Here is a 19,595-nt window from a genome sequence, read left to right as displayed (position 1 = left end):
AAATAATTCTAGAAAACCTGTGACTTGCCTCATATTGAGCAACTGTGGGTCTGACAGAATGTCTTAGGTAGGGTTTCTGTTGCTATGAAGAGACACCATGGCCATGGTAGCTCTTATAAAGGAAAACATTTAATTGGGGCTGGCTTACACTTTACAGGTTTAGTCCATTATCATGGCAGGAAGCATGGCAGTGTGCGGGCAGACATGGTGCTGGAGAGGTAACAGAGTTTTACATCCTGATGGACAGGCAACAGGAAGTGAAGTGTATACCACACTGGGTGTAGCTTGAGCATATAAGACCTCAAAGCTGGCCTCCACAGTGGCACACTTCCTCTAACAGAGCCACACCTAATAGTGCCACTCCCTATCGGCCAAGCATTTAGACACTTAGTCCATAGGGGGGCCATATCTATTCAAATCACCACATAGCACCAAGATGTCGGGCTCCTTCTAGAGCTCCAGGGTGAAGAGCAGAGTGAGTTCGGTGCTACCAGAAGCAGGAAGAAATTAGAATGATCACAGTGAATAAGAAAATAAAACCAAGAAGTGAGTCAAACAATAATAAAACCAAGCCCACAGCTAAATTTACTAAATAAGATTCAAATTATTAAATCAGAAATGAAGAAAGGTGGCATTGCTACTGAGTTTAAGGGGAAAAAGCATGAGTTCTAAGAGATTGCTATTAAAAACCACATGCCAGGTTGCATAAGCTACATGAAATGGGCAAATCCCTATAATCAAACTGTAGCAACAGGCACAAGAAGAAATAGAAAATCTTAGTAGATTATGCCAAGTGTGAACCAATTAAAAACTCAACAACAAAATCTATGCTGAGTTTCACTGGTAAAGTCTACTAAACAAAGAACTTGAACCAGTGCTCATTGGCTTTCCAATACCCTGCGAAGCTAGAATTAAACCAATACAGGATTAAGTCCTAGACAAGAACTACTGACTGACATCTCATATGAGTAGTATATATGCAAAAATTACCCCCCCAAACCTAGCGAACTGGAGGCTGCAGAGATGGCTCACCAGGTAAGAGCACTTTCAGAGGACACAGGTTCAGTTCCTAACACCCACATGGCAGCTCACAACATCCCATAATTTCAGTTCCAAAGACTCTTTAATACTTTCTTCTAACCTCTGTGGGCACCACACTCACAGGTGGTACACATACATGCAGGTAAAGCACTCATACACATAAATAGTAAAAATTTATTAATTACATTTTAATTATAATTTCATCACTTCCCCTTCCCTTTCCTCCTCCTAGCCCTTCCCATGTTCCTTCCCTCCAATCTCAAATTGATAGCCTCTTTTTAATATATATTGGTGAATATAGATCTATAGCTCTCTATATATCCCTTTGAGCCCACTTTTGTTACTGTATGTGTGGTTTCATGGCTGACTGCTGTGTATTGGATAACCAGTCAAGGGACTCATTTCTGTGAGTGGTGAATTTCCCTCTCTCAAGTTAGTAGCTGTCCATAGTTTTTTGTCTAGGGGAGGAAACCCTTGAGATATTTTTCCCTTCCTCAATTGCGTGCCTGTTGGTATTACTGTTTGGATCTTGTTTGTGTAGCCGCTTGTAAGAGAAGCAACCACACAGCAGACTTCTTGGTATGCTGTCTCTTAAAATCTTTCTGCCCCTCTTATGTGATGTTTCTTGAGCCACAAATGCCGGAGCTGTGCTTCAGATGCACCCATTAGGGCTGGGCTCCCCCAAACCCAGTGGTGCTTGCATTGTGTCCTGTTGTACTTTTCTGTAATGGTCTCTACTTGCTATAGAGGGAAGCTTATTTGATGAGGGGGTGAGCTACAATTGTCAGTGGGTATAAGGATAAAATTTGGAATGTAGCTAAGGAATTATGCTGGTATAGTGAAGTGATATAGATTCTTTTCTGAGATCCATGCCCTCACTACCCTAGGGAGCTGGCTAGGTTTTTAGTACCAGGCATGACTTTCTTCCTGCTGAGTAGTCTTTAAGTCCACTTAGACAGCCGTTGGTTACCACCAACGTGTGAGTGCCACCACTGTGTCTTTCCTGGTATCTTGCCACGCTGGTCGTTGTGGTTTGTAGGTGTCACAGCTTGGTAGGAATATTGCTACCCTCCTTGGACAGATTGCATAGTGTTTTCTTGAATCATGGGAATGAGGTGACATGAGAGAGGCTTTTAGGTCAGATTCAGCTTGAAACATTCGAGTCCTGTGTCCTAAGCATGTGGTGTAATCAGCAATTGTAATCAGAGCTTACCTTCAATCTCTGAGAGGCATTTGAGGGCAACGTTATTAGCCTTTATTGTTTTGGGCATCATTTGGACTACTGCTACTTGAAAGGATGCACTGGGACTTTTATTAATTTATGGTTCTTGTGAAGAGTGTTGTCAGCTGAAGTGGCATAACTTTAATATATAGATACACACGCATACTCTTATGTGTATTATGTATGTTCTGTGAGATATGTGTTGTCTTCAGCAATAGGACCTTACCATCAGTTTGTGGAGAGCAACCAATAGGGTTGTCAGTAGCCTGAGTTGTTTGGGGATTCCCAGAGGGACTCTTTGACCAATAGCTCAGTTAGTTGTAACCCATACACAGTTCAATTAGATCTAACTAATGGCACTAGAGGTTTTATTTGGTGGCAAAAGACGTCTAGTTGGGGCTTTCTCTCCCCTGTTATTTGGTGACTCCATTTAGATTTCTTCCACATAGGTCTTTCTTTCTTTCTTTCTTTCTTTCTTTCTTTCTTTCTTTCTTTCTTTCTTTCTTTCTATCTATCTATCTATCTATCTATCTATCTATCTATCTATCTATCTATCTATCTGTTTTTTTTGAGACAAGGTTTCTCTGTGTAGCCCTGGCTGTCCTGGAACATGCTCTATGGACCAGGCTGGCCTCAAACTCAGAGATCGGCCTGCCTCTGCCTTTTGAATGCTAGGATTAAAAGTGTGCACCATCACTATCCGACTTCATATATGTATATATTTTAAGAAACTTAAAACAGTAGTAGGTTTCCATATGAACATTCACCTGGCCCTAGGTGTTGGGTTCCCTCCTTCACCCCTATTCTCTCCCCTTCTCCATTTAATTCTCCAGCTCCAGCATCCCTGCTGTCTTTCCCTAACTCAATATTCTATTTCCTTTTTCTTGAGAGAACTCCCCAACAGTCCCTTTTGTTAGTAATTGTTATTGCATGAATATATATATATATATATATATATATATATATATATATATATGCACTGGCTATTTTTATGCCAACTTGACACAAGCTAGAATCATCAGAGGGAAGGGAGCCTCAGTTGAGAAAATGCTTCCCTAAAATAGGTTGTAGGCAGGCCTGTAGAGCATTTTCTTAATTAGTGATTGATGGGGGAAGATCCAACCCATTGTGGGTGGTGCCATTCCTGGGATGTGGTCCTGGGTTTTATAAGAAAGCAGGCTGAGCAAGCCATGAGGAGCAAGATAGTAAGCAACATCCCTCCATGGCTTCTGCATTAGCTCTTGTTTCCTGGTCACTGCCCTGTTTGAGTTCCCATCCTGACTTCCTTCAATAATAAACAGTGACTTGAAAGTGTAAGCCAAATAAACTCTTTCCTTTCCAACTTGCTGTTGGTCATGGTGTTTTTATCACAGCACTAGTAATCCTAACTAAGACATAAGTATTCTGAAATATACCTATGCAGTCATAATGATACCTGTATGTATGTTTTCATGGCTGGCTGTTTGGTACTGGACAACCTAGAGGCCATGAATTTGAAGGAAACAGGGCATGGGTCTGTGGGAGGGGTTAGAAGGGAAAGGAGAAATGTAATCAAATTATTATTTCAAAAAACAATTTAAAAATTTGAGTAAAATAAAAATTTCCAACAAACATAATGTTCTCGAGTGTGTGGCTCCACTAGTGTGTGTGCACTGCTTTCTTAGTATACCAACATGCACCGCTGTATGATTACAAGCCTGTGTGCTGTGGCGCTAGTAGACCCTCTTGTTCTTCTTGTCTAGTCGATCCAGTTACGCTGCCATAGCAGTACTTCCATTCTCCCAGTGCTAACACACATGTGTGTGCTGCTGCATTAGTACTTCCTCGTGCAAGGCTGTGTCTGTACATCCATATTCAGTGTGGTACTGCTAGCTCCATGTATGCTGCTCTAGTACACTCATATCTGCTGCTGTTGTAATATATCTGTGTTGGAGGATGTACCTCTACATCTGTGTGCACGGCTCTGCTAGTGAATCCTACACTGGTGCCCACTGCTATACTTTTACATCCATGTGCATGCTACACTAGTGTATACACATGCACTGCTGTCGATACATCTGGTGCCCTACTGTTTGGGTATGTCCATGTGTGCTGTGGAAGTAGTCCATCCGTCTGTGCTGCTGTTCCAGTGAATCCAGGTGTCCTGCTGTAGTAGCATATCCCTATTTACTCCTACACTCGTATGTTGATGTCCTGCTGTCTGTGCTACTTTCCTAATACACCAAGGCTCACTGTTGTAGTTAGATCCAGCTCCACGTCCGTACTATACCTCTGCAGATAGCGTTTTACTAACACATCCATATTCCACGTGTACTAGTAGGCCTGTGTGCGCTGCTGCCCTGGTACATCTGTGTGTCCTGCTGTACAAGTACATCAGTGTGTACTGCTGTACATCAGTGTGTACTGCTGTAGTATCATGGGTGTATGCTGCTGTGGTTGTACAACCCTGTAAGACCTGGGAGGAGTCCATGGGAAGTCTTGGTCAGTGGGGTGGTTAGAAGAATAACAGAAGGGACCTGTGAGTAGTTGTAGGTAGGCATGTATGGTGGAAGGCTAGAGACTTCATGGAGGCACAGACTCGCATAGTCAGACTAGGCTGGGACACTGGATAAAGGACCTGGGTTAAATATGGTGGTTGGGGAAAAGTGCAAATGGGGAGGCAGGGAGACTCACCAGAGAGGAGATGTGGGGAGTTTGGGTGTGGTTATTTTTAATATTATAGAAATGAAGTTCAAAATGAAATCAGGACTGCCTTTAAGTGTAGTCTCTAGGAGGGAAAGTAAACACAGATTTAAGACTGCAAGGACTCTAACTAGGGGTTTCTGGAACATGAATCTGATTGTCAGTGGCACATAGATCAGAAAATACTTTGGATATGACAAATATAGAAAAAGAAAATTGCAAGAAGATAGAGGAGACTGGATAAATATGTAAAATGAAAATGGACCTAATTAGGCAGAAGAGATATGTCTTCCCTTTGATTTCTTGTTGTAGTGTGCTAGATTTGGATAATATGAAAAATCACAATAGTCCCTTTTCTAATTATTGCACAATGATCCATCTTTATTTTTTTTCCTGAAAGGCTATCCAGACAAAAGTTGTTTTTATGTTTACTTTTCTAAATAAGTAAATGTCTTTAATTGACTATGACTTCTAAACTAACTTTTTAATTATATTCTCAGACTATCTCAAGAGAAATAAGATTTTCATCACATATTTCTCACTATGAAAATCAATTAGAATGCTAATTAGTATATGAATGGTTCTTAAAATCTTATAAGAAAAAATAATTTGCTATTTCAATTAAATTTTCTGTGCTTCATAATATGTATGTATGTATGATATACAATAATACAATTTGCTTAGTCTGTATAATGTTACTTGCAGTATGATTTCAGGGCTGAACATTTGGTGTTGGATAACCAATTACTGTGCTTCCCCAGGGAAGACTATTTCTTCTTCTCAGCCTTCCTTAGTTGCCTATAGTTCTTTGTGTAGAGTTAAGGCCTCAAGGGGATTTCCCCCATCCATGCTAGAATGTCTACTGTTGACCTTGCTCAGCTCACGTTTAGGCTTTTTAATCTACATTCTGCCATGTGGTTCCGTTACCTCTTCTTAATACAGCATGTCCTACTTGCTCTGAGTCTGCTGGCTAAATCTATGTGCCTAGATTCCTCATCCTCTTTCTCTCCTCAGAAATCCTGTCTATCCTCTCCTGCCTAGCTGTTGGCCATTCAGCTCCTTTATTAAACTAATCAGAAGGTACCCTGGCAAAGACACATCTTTACACTGTAAAGAAATATTCTGTAACATTTATGCTAGCAAGATGTGGTGATTTGAATGAGAATTGTCTTCATAGGCTTATCTATTTCAATACTTAGTCCCTAGTTGGTAGAACTGTTTTGGAAGATTAGGAATTGTGGCCTTTTTGGAGGAAGTGTGTTCACTGGGGTTCAAAAGCACATGCCAAGTGAGGTCACGCTTTCTCACTTCCTCTAACTTGGGAATCAGATGTAAGCTCTCAGCTACTTCTTCAGCACCATGACAGTTTGCCTGCTGCCATGCTTCCCGCCATGATGGTTAGAGACTAGAATTTTCTCTGAAACTGTGAACAAGTCCCCAATTAAACACCTTCTTTCATACGTTGTCTTGGTTGTGGTTAGTGCCTCTTCACAGTAACAGAATAGTAACTAAGACACTAGGAAATATGTGTTTGCTCAGTTTGTTTTGTTGCTTTTGAGATAGACTTTCTCAACTGTTCCCCTTTATGCTCTAATGATTAAAAAAAAAAAGACTCGACTTTTTAGTGACTCCATTCAATAACCAAGTACCTATGTCTCGTAAGAAAGGTAAATGGAGGCAGGGCGGTGATGGTGCACGCCTTTAATCCCAGCTCTTGGGAGGCAGAGCCAAGGTGGATCTCTATGAGTTCAAGGTCAGTCTGGTCTATGGAGCGAGATCCAGGACAGGCACCAAAGCTACACAGAGAAACCCTGTCTTGAAGAAAAAAAAAAAAAAAAAAAAAGGTAAATGGATAAAAATATGGAAATATTTTTAATAAAGAAGGGTTTATGTTTGAAGGTTAAAATGGATGAAAAGGAAAAAAATTATGCCAGTTGTGTTGTCTCAGTAAGGTATTTAAGGTATATATGATATATATATCACATATATATATATATGTGATATATATACACGCCTAAAGATGATACTTGTAGACAAATTTCTAAACAGTCTTATTAAATAAGAAACACAGAGTCAAATACAGAGGTACAAGCCGTAGAGACCAGAGCAATAGCCGCCAACTAACCTTAGCTTACCACCTCCCCGTAGCTTCCCAAAAGAGTTTCTTCCTATCTAACCTACACCTTTATTGCCTTCCTGTTCTGCCTTCTCATTGGCTCTAAGCCCAGCCACATCACTTCCTCATCACTGCCTGTCTATACAGACCTCCAGGTCTCTATGGTTGGTACTGGGATTAAAAGAGTGTGTCACCACACTTGGCTGTGTCCTTGACCACATGGAGACTCTGCCTGCCATGTGATTGGATTAAGGGCGTGTGCTACCACCACCTGACTTCTGTTTATGGCTCGCTGTGACCTCTGATCTCCAGACAAACTTAATTTATTAACATACAAATGAAATATCACATTTCAGCACAAATATCTCAAATCACCACAGATACTGAAACTTCAAATCTGACACATTGATGTTAAACCTCCAGTTAAATCAATGGAGTTCTTAGAAGTTACTAGTCTACTCTTGGTAGCAAGTACTGGCTCCTAAAGCTTTATAAAAATTAAAGTTATCATAGATACAGGCTAATAATGAAGTGCTCTCTAGTCATTTAAGCTTTTTTCATGTTTGATCCACTAGGAGTTCTTGGTTAAATCGGTGCTGTTGGTCTGTATCTTTGGGAGCAGCTTAGTCTAATTAGTGTTAGTGGGTTCTGTCTCAGGGAGCAGTTGTTCCCAGTTGGTGCAGGGTGTGCTTATGGTTCCAGTGGTTGTTAGGTTCGTAGGGGTTGGTTGTTTTTTTTTTTTTTTTTTTTTTTTTTTTTGGTGGGGGAGCAGGGAAAGGTAGCTGTCTGGTCCCTGGAACTCAGATGGGTAGGGCCTAGGGGCTAGAGACCTAATCTGCCAGTCTGGAGATCGGGGCTTACCTGTTCCCAGTCGGTGTAGGGTAGGCTTATGATTCTGGTGATCTGGTTCGGTGGCTGGGCGGTGCCTTCTTTTGTGTTTTCAGGTCATGTTTTGCTCATTCGTCAACTCCTCAGCTGATCTTGTTTCCTCAGACTGCAGATTGTAGGATTCTGAATCCTCTCCCGAATGGATCTCAGCTGAGCAGGTTGTTTAGTAGGGTAATCTCACCAACACCTCCAAGTTGTTGGGTTTCGCAGGATTGGCAGCTGGGCCCTGGGTTGGCCTCAGACAGAGTGTTCGGATCCATTCTGGTCGTGTCCAGCGGAGATGGCTCCTTCCCTGGGTGCTGAGATTAAAGGCGTCCCTGTTCCAAGCTCTTAATCTCCTTGTTTTCACTAACTCCTCAGCGTATAGTAGCTCAGTTTCTGGTCTTTATTACAACCGCGTCTCTGCTGCAGCCAATCTGCTTCTGCCGCCGCCGCTCGGCCTGCCTCTGCCATTGCTCGCTTTTTTCATGTTTGTATTGATAACTTTCCTTTTTTTTTCTTCTGTTGATCAGACACATGAGCCTGCTCAAACTGTTTACAGACACTTCCTTTGTTATGAGGATCTCATCAAAAGTCAAAACAGACAGTGGTCCTGCTTATGTATCTAAAACATTTATCTCTTTTTGCAAAGTTTGGGAAATCCATGTCTCTCACAACGTTCTCCATAGCTCAAGGATAATTCGTAATTAAATGATTTCATTTTTTTTGCACAAATATCAAATACATAGAGAGAAAATATCAAATACGAGAGAGAAAAGACTAACTGCTTAAGAACAACTTGCCAAAGCAATCTACACTTCAAATTTTAAAAATGGTTCCTCTTAATTTTTCCACCTAATTCCTACAAAAAAAAAAATCACAAAAGACCATTTTATCCAAACTTGTGGTTTCATAGACACTCCTTCAAGGATCTAACTGATGTCTGGGTCCTGTTCACTCCATAATGTGGAGCCTGGGCGCTACATCTCTGTCTTCTCCAGAAGGATTGGTAAAGCCGTACAATGAACTGGCAACAACCTGCTACCTAAAGAGGGGTACTTTCCTGACTTTCAACCACACGTAACCTGCATGTTACTTGTAATTATTATCCCCATCACCAAACTTCTTTTTGTTACACTGACATTCTGTACTGTATTTTATATACTTCTTGTCACATTATTAAATATATTAATAATAACTTCAATTCTACACTTAAGCTATGAAACAACCCTCTTTCATATTGGTTTCTGTAAAAACTAAAAGAAGAATGTTCTTTAGGAAATTTAAATGCTCTATTGTGGAAATTATTGATAGTACTAAAAACTAGGAGTAAAAGATTTTAGGATTGTTAATTGCAGGCATCCTAACACTTACCAGACCCATAACTATGGTGAGAGTATTGGTTCTCAAACACAAAGTATAACTAGCTTAATTTATTAATGAGGTTGTTAAAAGTGTTTCAGGGAGGGGCTGGAGAGATGGCTCAGCAGTTAAGAGCACTGGCTGCTCTTTTAGAGGACCAAGGTTCAATTCACAGCACCCACATGGCAGCTCACACCTGTCTATAACTCCAGTTCTGAGTTTCTGACACCCTCACACAGATATACATGCAGTCAAAACACAATGAATATAAACTAAAAAATAAATTATATATATATATATATATATATATATATATATATATATATAAAATGTTTCAAAGACAGAAAGTATGCAAGGAAAAAATAGGCATAGACATTTTGAAAAAACTGGGTGCTCTCGTTGATAGAATTTATTGGATGGGGCAACAAATGCAAGCTATTAAATATTGATTGACCATTAACTGCCATATGACAATACTTGTATTTGTATTTCTGATTTACCTTATAATAAATATAAACACCCATGGGAATTGATTAAAAACCATTTAGACCCTTTAACCAGGATCGCCTAAGAGCATCAGAAAACACAGATATTTAGACTGTAATTCATAACAGTAGCAAAATTACAGTTATGAAGTAGCAACAAAAATAATTTTATGGTTGGGGGGCCGGGGTCACCACAACATGAAGAACTGTATTAGAGGGTCACAGCATAAGAAGGTTGAGAACACACATCTAGACGGAGTATAGATTCAACACAACAGTATTGTTGACCTTAGCCAAGAAATACACTCATTAGAAATTCTTATTTGTCAATAGTTTCTGGCCAACAGTTTATAGATGAACTGCAAAGTACCTTACTACACTGTGATTCCGGTCGTTTGGCTTGGTCTAAAATTTCATCCATTTCTTTTAGGTTTTCCACCTTAACAGAATACTGGTCTGTAAAATACTCCCTTATATTCTGAATTTCTGTCTGTTGTGATGTTTACATGTTCATTTCTGATTATGTTAATTTGGGGTTTCTTTTCCTTTTGTTTTGTTTGGTCAAAGGTCATCATTCTCATTATTTCTTTCAAAACGTCAGCCCCGAGATTCGTCGGGTCTTTGCCTTGTTTTCTTTGCTTCTAGTTCATTAATTTTTGCTTTGATTTTCCTTATATGTGACTTGTGTTTTTTCTCTTGAAGCTTTTAACACAACTTGTTTATTCTGTATACTTAGTCTTCTATCTATGATATGCAGTCAGGATTTTCTTCTCTGCTCTTGTCTATTTGGTGTTCTGTGTGCTTCTTGTGGGTGTTTGGGTATGACTTCCCTCACTTTGGGGAAGCTCCTTCTATGTCACGTTGAAGATCTGGTCTACATCATCGACTTGGGAATCTTCTCTCTCATCTATGTCTATAATTAGAAAGTTTGGTCTTTTCATGGTGTCCCACATTTCTTGTATGTTTCTTTCTTGTGTTTTAATTTTTTTCATGTTCCTTGCTTATTTGATCTAGTGCCTCTATTTTATCTTCAAGTCCTGATAGTCTATGCTATACTTGATTGATTCTTCTTGTGAGTTTTCTAGTTGTACAGTTGTATTACTGTGAGTCTTCTAGTTGTGTTACTGTGGGTCTTCTAGTTGTGTTACTGTGGGTCTTCTAGTTGTATTACTGTGAGTCTTCTAGTTGTGTTACTGTGGGTCTTCTAGTTGTGTTACTGTGAGTCTTCTAGTTGTGTTACTGTGGGTCTTCTAGTTGTGTTACTGTGGGTTTTCTAGTTGTGTTACTGTGGGTCTTCTAGTTGTATTACTGTGGGTCTTCTAGTTGTGTTACTGTGAGTCTTCTAGTTGTGTTACTGTGGGTTTTCTAGTTGTATTACTGTGGGTCTTCTAGTTGTATTACTGTGGGTTTTCTAGTTGTGTTACTGTGGGTCTTCTAGTTGTGTTACTGTGGGTCTTCTAGTTGTATTACTGTGGGTCTTCTAGTTGTGTTACTGTGGGTCTTCTAGTTGTATTACTGTGGGTCTTCTAGTTTGTTACTGTGGGTCTTCTAGTTGTGTTACTGTGGGTCTTCTAGTTGTGTTACTGTGGGTCTTCTAGTTGTGTTACTGTGGGTCTTCTAGTTGTATTACTGTGGGTCTTCTAGTTGTGTTACTGTGGGTCTTCTAGTTGTATTACTGTGGGTCTTCTAGTTTGTTACTGTGGGTCTTCTAGTTGTGTTACTGTGGGTCTTCTAGTTGTGTTACTGTGGGTCTTCTAGTTGTGTTACTGTGGGTCTTCTAGTTGTGTTACTGTGGGTCTTCTAGTTGTGTTACTGTGGGTCTTCTAGTTGTGTTACTGTGGGTCTTCTAGTTGTATTACTGTGAGTCTTCTAGTTGTGTTACTGTGGGTCTTCTAGTTGTGTTACTGTGAGTCTTCTAGTTGTGTTACTGTGGGTCTTCTAGTTGTGTTACTGTGGGTCTTCTAGTTGTGTTACTGTGAGTCTTCTAGTTGTGTTACTGTGAGTCTTCTAGTTGTGTTACTGTGGGTCTTCTAGTTGTGTTACTGTGGGTCTTCTAGTTGTGTTACTGTGGGTCTTCTAGTTGTATTACTGTGGGTCTTCTAGTTGTGTTACTGTGGGTCTTCTAGTTGTATTACTGTGGGTCTTCTAGTTGTATTACTGTGGGTCTTCTAGTTGTATTACTGTGGGTCTTCTAGTTGTGTTACTGTGGGTCTTCTAGTTGTGTTACTGTGAGTCTTCTAGTTGTGTTACTGTGGGTCTTCTAGTTGTCTTACTGTGGGTCTTCTAGTTGTGTTACTGTGGGTCTTCTAGTTGTGTTACTGTGGGTCTTCTAGTTGTGTTACTGTGGGTCTTCTAGTTGTGTTACTGTGGGTCTTCTAGTTGTATTACTGTGGGTCTTCTAGTTGTATTACTGTGGGTCTTCTAGTTGTATTACTGTGGGTCTTCTAGTTGTGTTACTGTGGGTCTTCTAGTTGTGTTACTGTGAGTCTTCTAGTTGTGTTACTGTGGGTCTTCTAGTTGTGTTACTGTGAGTCTTCTAGTTGTGTTACTGTGGGTCTTCTAGTTGTGTTACTGTGAGTCTTCTAGTTGTGTTACTGTGGGTCTTCTAGTTGTGTTACTGTGGGTCTTCTAGTTGTGTTACTGTGAGTCTTCTAGTTGTGTTACTGTGGGTCTTCTAGTTGTGTTACTGTGGGTCTTCTAGTTGTGTTACTGTGAGTCTTCTAGTTGTGTTACTGTGAGTCTTCTAGTTGTGTTACTGTGAGTCTTCTAGTTGTGTTACTGTGAGTCTTCTAGTTGTATTACTGTGGGTCTTCTAGTTGTATTACTGTGGGTCTTCTAGTTGTGTTACTGTGAGTCTTCTAGTTGTATTACTGTGGGTCTTCTAGTTGTGTTACTGTGGGTTTTCTAGTTGTGTTACTGTGGGTCTTCTAGTTGTGTTACTGTGGGTCTTCTAGTTGTGTTACTGTGGGTCTTCTAGTTGTGTTACTGTGGGTTTTCTAGTTGTGTTACTGTGGGTCTTCTAGTTGTATTACTGTGGGTCTTCTAGTTGTATTACTGTGGGTCTTCTAGTTGTGTTACTGTGGGTCTTGTAGTTGTGTTACTGTGGGTCTTCTAGTTGTGTTACTGTGGGTCTTCTAGTTGTATTGTTACTGTGGGTCTTCTAGTTGTGTTACTGTGGGTCTTCTAGTTGTGTTACTGTGGGTTTTCTAGTTGTGTTACTGTGGGTCTTCTAGTTGTGTTACTGTGGGTCTTCTAGTTGTGTTACTGTGGGTCTTCTAGTTGTATTGTTACTGTGGGTCTTCTAGTTGTGTTACTGTGGGTCTTCTAGTTGTGTTACTGTGGGTCTTCTAGTTGTGTTACTGTGGGTCTTCTAGTTGTGTTACTGTGGGTCTTCTAGTTGTATTACTGTGAGTCTTCTAGTTGTGTTACTGTGGGTCTTCTAGTTGTGTTACTGTGGGTCTTCTAGTTGTATTACTGTGGGTCTTCTAGTTGTGTTACTGTGGGTCTTCTAGTTGTGTTACTGTGGGTCTTCTAGTTGTGTTACTGTGGGTCTTCTAGTTGTATTACTGTGGGTCTTCTAGTTTGTTACTGTGGGTCTTCTAGTTGTGTTACTGTGGGTCTTCTAGTTGTGTTACTGTGGGTCTTCTAGTTGTGTTACTGTGGGTCTTCTAGTTGTATTACTGTGGGTCTTCTAGTTGTGTTACTGTGGGTCTTCTAGTTGTGTTACTGTGGGTCTTCTAGTTGTATTACTGTGGGTCTTCTAGTTGTATTACTGTGGGTCTTCTAGTTGTGTTACTGTGGGTCTTCTAGTTGTGTTACTGTGGGTCTTCTAGTTGTGTTACTGTGAGTCTTCTAGTTGTGTTACTGTGGGTCTTCTAGTTGTGTTACTGTGGGTTTTCTAGTTGTGTTACTGTGGGTTTTCTAGTTGTATTACTGTGGGTCTTCTAGTTGTGTTACTGTGGGTCTTCTAGTTGTGTTACTGTGGGTCTTCTAGTTGTATTACTGTGGGTCTTCTAGTTGTGTTACTGTGGGTCTTCTAGTTGTATTACTGTGGGTCTTCTAGTTGTATTACTGTGGGTCTTCTAGTTGTATTGTTACTGTGGGTCTTCTAGTTGTGTTACTGTGAGTCTTCTAGTTGTGTTACTGTGAGTCTTCTAGTTGTGTTACTGTGGGTCTTCTAGTTGTGTTACTGTGGGTCTTCTAGTTGTGTTACTGTGGGTCTTCTAGTTGTATTACTGTGGGTCTTCTAGTTGTGTTACTGTGGGTCTTCTAGTTGTGTTACTGTGGGTCTTCTAGTTGTGTTACTGTGGGTCTTCTAGTTGTATTACTGTGAGTCTTCTAGTTGTGTTACTGTGGGTCTTCTAGTTGTGTTACTGTGGGTTTTCTAGTTGTATTACTGTGGGTCTTCTAGTTGTGTTACTGTGGGTCTTCTAGTTGTGTTACTGTGGGTTTTCTAGTTGTGTTACTGTGGGTCTTCTAGTTGTATTACTGTGGGTCTTCTAGTTGTGTTACTGTGGGTTTTCTAGTTGTGTTACTGTGGGTCTTCTAGTTGTGTTACTGTGGGTCTTCTAGTTGTATTACTGTGGGTCTTCTAGTTGTGTTACTGTGGGTCTTCTAGTTGTGTTACTGTGGGTTTTCTAGTTGTATTACTGTGAGTTTTCTAGTTGTGTTACTGTGGGTCTTCTAGTTGTGTTACTGTGAGTCTTCTAGTTGTGTTACTGTGGGTCTTCTAGTTGTGTTACTGTGGGTCTTCTAGTTGTGTTACTGTGGGTCTTCTAGTTGTGTTACTGTGGGTCTTCTAGTTGTGTTACTGTGGGTCTTCTAGTTGTGTTACTGTGGGTCTTCTAGTTGTGTTACTGTGGGTCTTCTAGTTGTGTTACTGTGGGTCTTCTAGTTGTGTTACTGTGAGTCTTCTAGTTGTGTTACTGTGAGTCTTCTAGTTGTGTTACTGTGGGTCTTCTAGTTGTGTTACTGTGGGTCTTCTAGTTGTGTTACTGTGGGTCTTCTAGTTGTGTTACTGTGGGTCTTCTAGTTGTATTACTGTGGGTCTTCTAGTTGTGTTACTGTGGGTCTTCTAGTTGTGTTACTGTGGGTCTTCTAGTTGTATTACTGTGGGTCTTCTAGTTGTGTTACTGTGGGTCTTCTAGTTGTGTTACTGTGGGTCTTCTAGTTGTGTTACTGTGGGTCTTCTAGTTGTGTTACTGTGAGTCTTCTAGTTGTGTTACTGTGGGTCTTCTAGTTGTGTTACTGTGAGTCTTCTAGTTGTGTTACTGTGAGTCTTCTAGTTGTGTTACTGTGAGTCTTCTAGTTGTGTTACTGTGTGTCTTCTAGTTGTGTTACTGTGGGTCTTCTAGTTGTATTACTGTGGGTCTTCTAGTTGTGTTACTGTGAGTCTTCTAGTTGTGTTACTGTGTGTCTTCTAGTTGTGTTACTGTGGGTCTTCTAGTTGTATTACTGTGGGTCTTCTAGTTGTGTTACTGTGAGTCTTCTAGTTGTGTTACTGTGGGTCTTCTAGTTGTGTTACTGTGGGTCTTCTAGTTGTGTTACTGTGAGTCTTCTAGTTGTGTTACTGTGGGTCTTCTAGTTGTATTACTGTGAGTCTTCTAGTTGTGTTACTGTGGGTCTTCTAGTTGTGTTACTGTGGGTTTTCTAGTTGTGTTACTGTGAGTCTTCTAGTTGTATTACTGTGAGTCTTCTAGTTGTATTACTGTGAGTCTTCTAGTTGTGTTACTGTGGGTCTTCTAGTTGTGTTACTGTGGGTCTTCTAGTTGTATTACTGTGGGTCTTCTAGTTGTGTTACTGTGAGTCTTCTAGTTGTGTTACTGTGGGTCTTCTAGTTGTGTTACTGTGGGTCTTCTAGTTGTGTTACTGTGGGTCTTCTAGTTGTGTTACTGTGGGTCTTCTAGTTGTGTTACTGTGGGTCTTCTAGTTGTATTACTGTGGGTCTTCTAGTTGTGTTACTGTGGGTTTTCTAGTTGTATTACTGTGGGTCTTCTAGTTGTATTGTTACTGTGGGTCTTCTAGTTGTGTTACTGTGGGTCTTCTAGTTGTGTTACTGTGGGTTTTCTAGTTGTATTACTGTGAGTCTTCTAGTTGTGTTACTGTGGGTCTTCTAGTTGTATTACTGTGAGTCTTCTAGTTGTGTTACTGTGGGTCTTCTAGTTGTATTACTGTGGGTCTTCTAGTTGTGTTACTGTGGGTCTTCTAGTTGTGTTACTGTGGGTTTTCTAGTTGTATTACTGTGGGTCTTCTAGTTGTGTTACGTGGGTCTTCTAGTTGTATTACTGTGGGTTTTCTAGTTGTATTACTGGGCTTTTTGATTCCATCTTCATTTCATCTTGAATGTTTTCTGTTTCTATCTCTTTATTGAATTCTGTTCCAAAGACTTGGATTATCTTCCTCATGTCTATCTGCCTTATGTTTTTGTTTTCTTGGGCATCATTTAGGTTTTTATTTTCCTTAATGTTCTTTCTCCTTAATTTTATTGAGCTGTTTCTTTCTGTCTTCTTTATGTGTCCTGATATTTACTTAAACGATTCTAATTCCCAAACATTTTATCAGGACTGATAGGTTTAGAGGGGAGATGCTGGCTTGAACTTTCATGCTATTTGCGTTTTTTTGCAATGAGATCTAGCCAGTGTAGACTTCTTTGTTTGTGTCTGGTTTGAACAGAGCAGGTTGGGGCAAAAAGGGGATGTGTGGGTGCTTGGGCTTATAGGTTGGAAACGGCCTGGATAGAGTGGAGTCAGATGCCAGGGAGACTGGGTTGGTGAGCAGATGTGCATTCTGTCCTAAGCCTGGTGGGTTGGGTAGATCTGGGGGCTAGAGATGGTGTGTGGAGGAGAGAATCAGACAGTTGTGAGTCTAGACCCTTGAGAAGGATGTACAGATGTGGCTGGTTGGAAAGATTTGATATGATGTATGAGCAGTCTATGGGTCAAAGGGCAGGCAGGGCAGGTGCTGGAAAAAGCAAAATGTTAGCTATATGATGCAGTCAAGTGTGGGCAGACTAGGCTAGGGCACTGATGTGGGATCTAGAGCAGATCTGGTGGGTTATGGAGAGTGACTAAAGGAAACATTCAGGCAGAATCATTGGGCTAGCCCCTGGAGTAGGATGTGAACATCTGGCTGGATCGAGAGACTTGGTAGGGTTTAGGAAGAGCATGTGGGTCAGGGCCAGGCAGGGCAGGGTCTGGCAGAGTCCTAGTGATTGCTTATGGTGCAAAGTGTATCTTCTTAAGTGCTAATGGTATGCGGTCACCAAACTCAAAGATTTGGGGACACTATTTGGGAAATTATTCAGGATGCAATGGTGTCCTTGGAGCATCAATGAACAATTCTATAAAAGGAAAGGAACCAGTGGGATTCTATGTCTATTCTACATTGACCATTAGGTGCTGACTTTAACTGATTTCTCTCACAAAGCTCGTATGCATTTGTCCATTATACAGGAATCTGATGTAGCAAACAGGTCATTACAGTTCTCTTATCCATTTATAGAATCCTGGTACAAAAGAATTCATCAGTCTTGCTAACACGTGTGACAAAACCTGTCTCGGGTTCTTCGGATAGTTTTCTTGGCAGTCTTCTTCCTCTAATGAGGACAATGCTGCCTCAACAATTTTTTTATTCTCCTAATGAGAATAATGATAGTCCTAACAACTTCACTTTTTGTGCATTACAGAGGCTACCTAGCTTGCATAGGATGCTCCAAAGATGCATGTTGTTATCATGTGGCCATCTCATGTTCTGGATCTCGGACATCTGCTGAGTTTGTCATAGCCCTTTAGATCGATCCTCTTCTGAGGATCTCTAACTGCTTTTTTTTCTGCACTCTCCTTTTATCAGCTAGGAAGCAGAGTGGTCTGTGCCCCTAAACCCCTAAAAGCAGCTAGGGTGACTTCTGAGAGGAAGAAATAATGGACTAGTAGTTAGAAAGATTCCCTGGCCTTGTAAAACTTGCTCCTCCAATTATCTCAAGGGACCTTATCAGTCAAGAATAATGTAATAATATAATAGGCCAAGGGCCCTATATATGTTCATAGACTTCCAATTCCCTATTCCATTGGTTCCATTAAGCCTTACTAATGCAACATCATCATCACCACCTTTGCTCCCCAAGACTAGATATTGTCCTTCTGGAATTTTCCATTTCAATATCCTTCCCACTTTCAACGTTTTTGACTTGTCTTCTGATTCTCAATATTTCCGGGGACCTAACTTCCTTGCTCTAGGCAAAGACTCAACCATTTCTCCTAGTTCAAACCTAACTCTGCTGCCAACTGTTAGCTCCAACTTCCCCTCCACATCTTACCAGTTTGCCTTTGACGCCAGTGCCGTTTACCTAGCTAATGAGCTATCCAACTCAGTCTGCTTCTTGCCACTCTGGGTGTTCTTTCAGGACACAGGACTGAAACAGCTGGACTGAGGGGTTCTTGGCATTGATTTACCTCTCTCTTTCCACTTCTCAGAAACCCTTAACGAAATTTCAGATAAGCTTGTTCCCCTTCAGGATGAACTGGAATCTTTGGTCACCGTGATGCTCTAAAATCAAAGACCTTACGACACCCGCCACAGGAAGGATTGCCGCCTCCTCCCAGAACAATGATGCATCCATAATCACAAATGCAAACAGTTTTGATGTGAAAGCCAAAGATTCAGAGACCAGACACAGAATTTAGCCCAAAGCCTCCTCCTGTGTACGGGCTCTTGATTCTCTCTCATCCTGGCTTCTTCCTCTACTCATCCCTTTCCTCCATGTTATCCTCGTTTTTACCCTGTCTTTTAAAGTTTTACAGAAGCTACTTCTAGACTGAATCATCACCAACACCTGGTGATCATTATCACATAGGATGAAGTAAATAAAAGCAATGCTAGATTTACTCCAGATGCACCAACTTCCAAACAACCCCTCCCCCTGTTAGTAGGAAGCAGCCTGACAGTAAAGGATGCCTCCTATTATGTTTATATATAAGAGTTTGGAATAAAGGAAATCCCCTCACTGCCAAACCAGGACTGTAAACCAGAGCCAAGGCTACAAAAAACCCTACTATTTGTGGAATTCCAGAAAATAGCCAACTTTCACCACATGCCCTGGAGCCTGGAGGCTAAAGAGAAAAGCAATCTGGCATCACTACCCTGCACTACCTATTCTTGATAGAATCTGATTCCTCAGACTCCCCCTGTCAAGTTTTCCCGTCTGCTCAGATATCGAATCATAGTGTTTGTGGGTGCCAAAGCTCAGACCAGTCAAAGTCTGCTCTCACCACTTTGAAGTCAGACTGAGCCTATTCTTCTTCTTCCTCCACTGACTTATTTCTTATATTTGTTTTTTAAAAGGTGGAATTGAGACACAATATAAAAAAGAACCCTGATGGATCTGTTTTTCTAAAAAACTCAGATGCCTGAAATAGATGAGTGGGCAGGAAGGCAGGTTAAGCACACGCAAGCACAATATTTCACCCTAGGCATCTCAGGCCTCAAAGGAATTGCACATGGGAAAAAAAAATCACTACAGGGCAAGAGATTAACATAACGATGGGAGGGTAAACTCTCAAGATGCAAAAGGATAAGAAGGATAATTTTTTAAATGCTTTCATTAGACATATAAATAAACAGGAAGCATGATAAAGAACTCTGTCAGGCAAGTTGCGCTTCTCCACTTGCAGATTTACGATCAGTGGGTGGGTCAGATTCTCTCTGGCAGTACCTCACTTGGGGAGAGTGGATGAAGGTGTGCCTGGAACTACAGAGAGAAAGCAGAATTACAGGATAAAAGTAAAGAGACAGAGAGGAGTAACAGGAGAAAGAAAAAGCAAGA

Source organism: Peromyscus californicus, unplaced genomic scaffold, assembly GCF_007827085.1.
Source record: "Peromyscus californicus insignis strain IS unplaced genomic scaffold, ASM782708v3 Scaffold_17__1_contigs__length_78620276, whole genome shotgun sequence".
NCBI classification, from domain to species: domain Eukaryota; kingdom Metazoa; phylum Chordata; class Mammalia; order Rodentia; family Cricetidae; genus Peromyscus; species Peromyscus californicus.
This window is presented reverse-complemented; position numbering follows the sequence as displayed.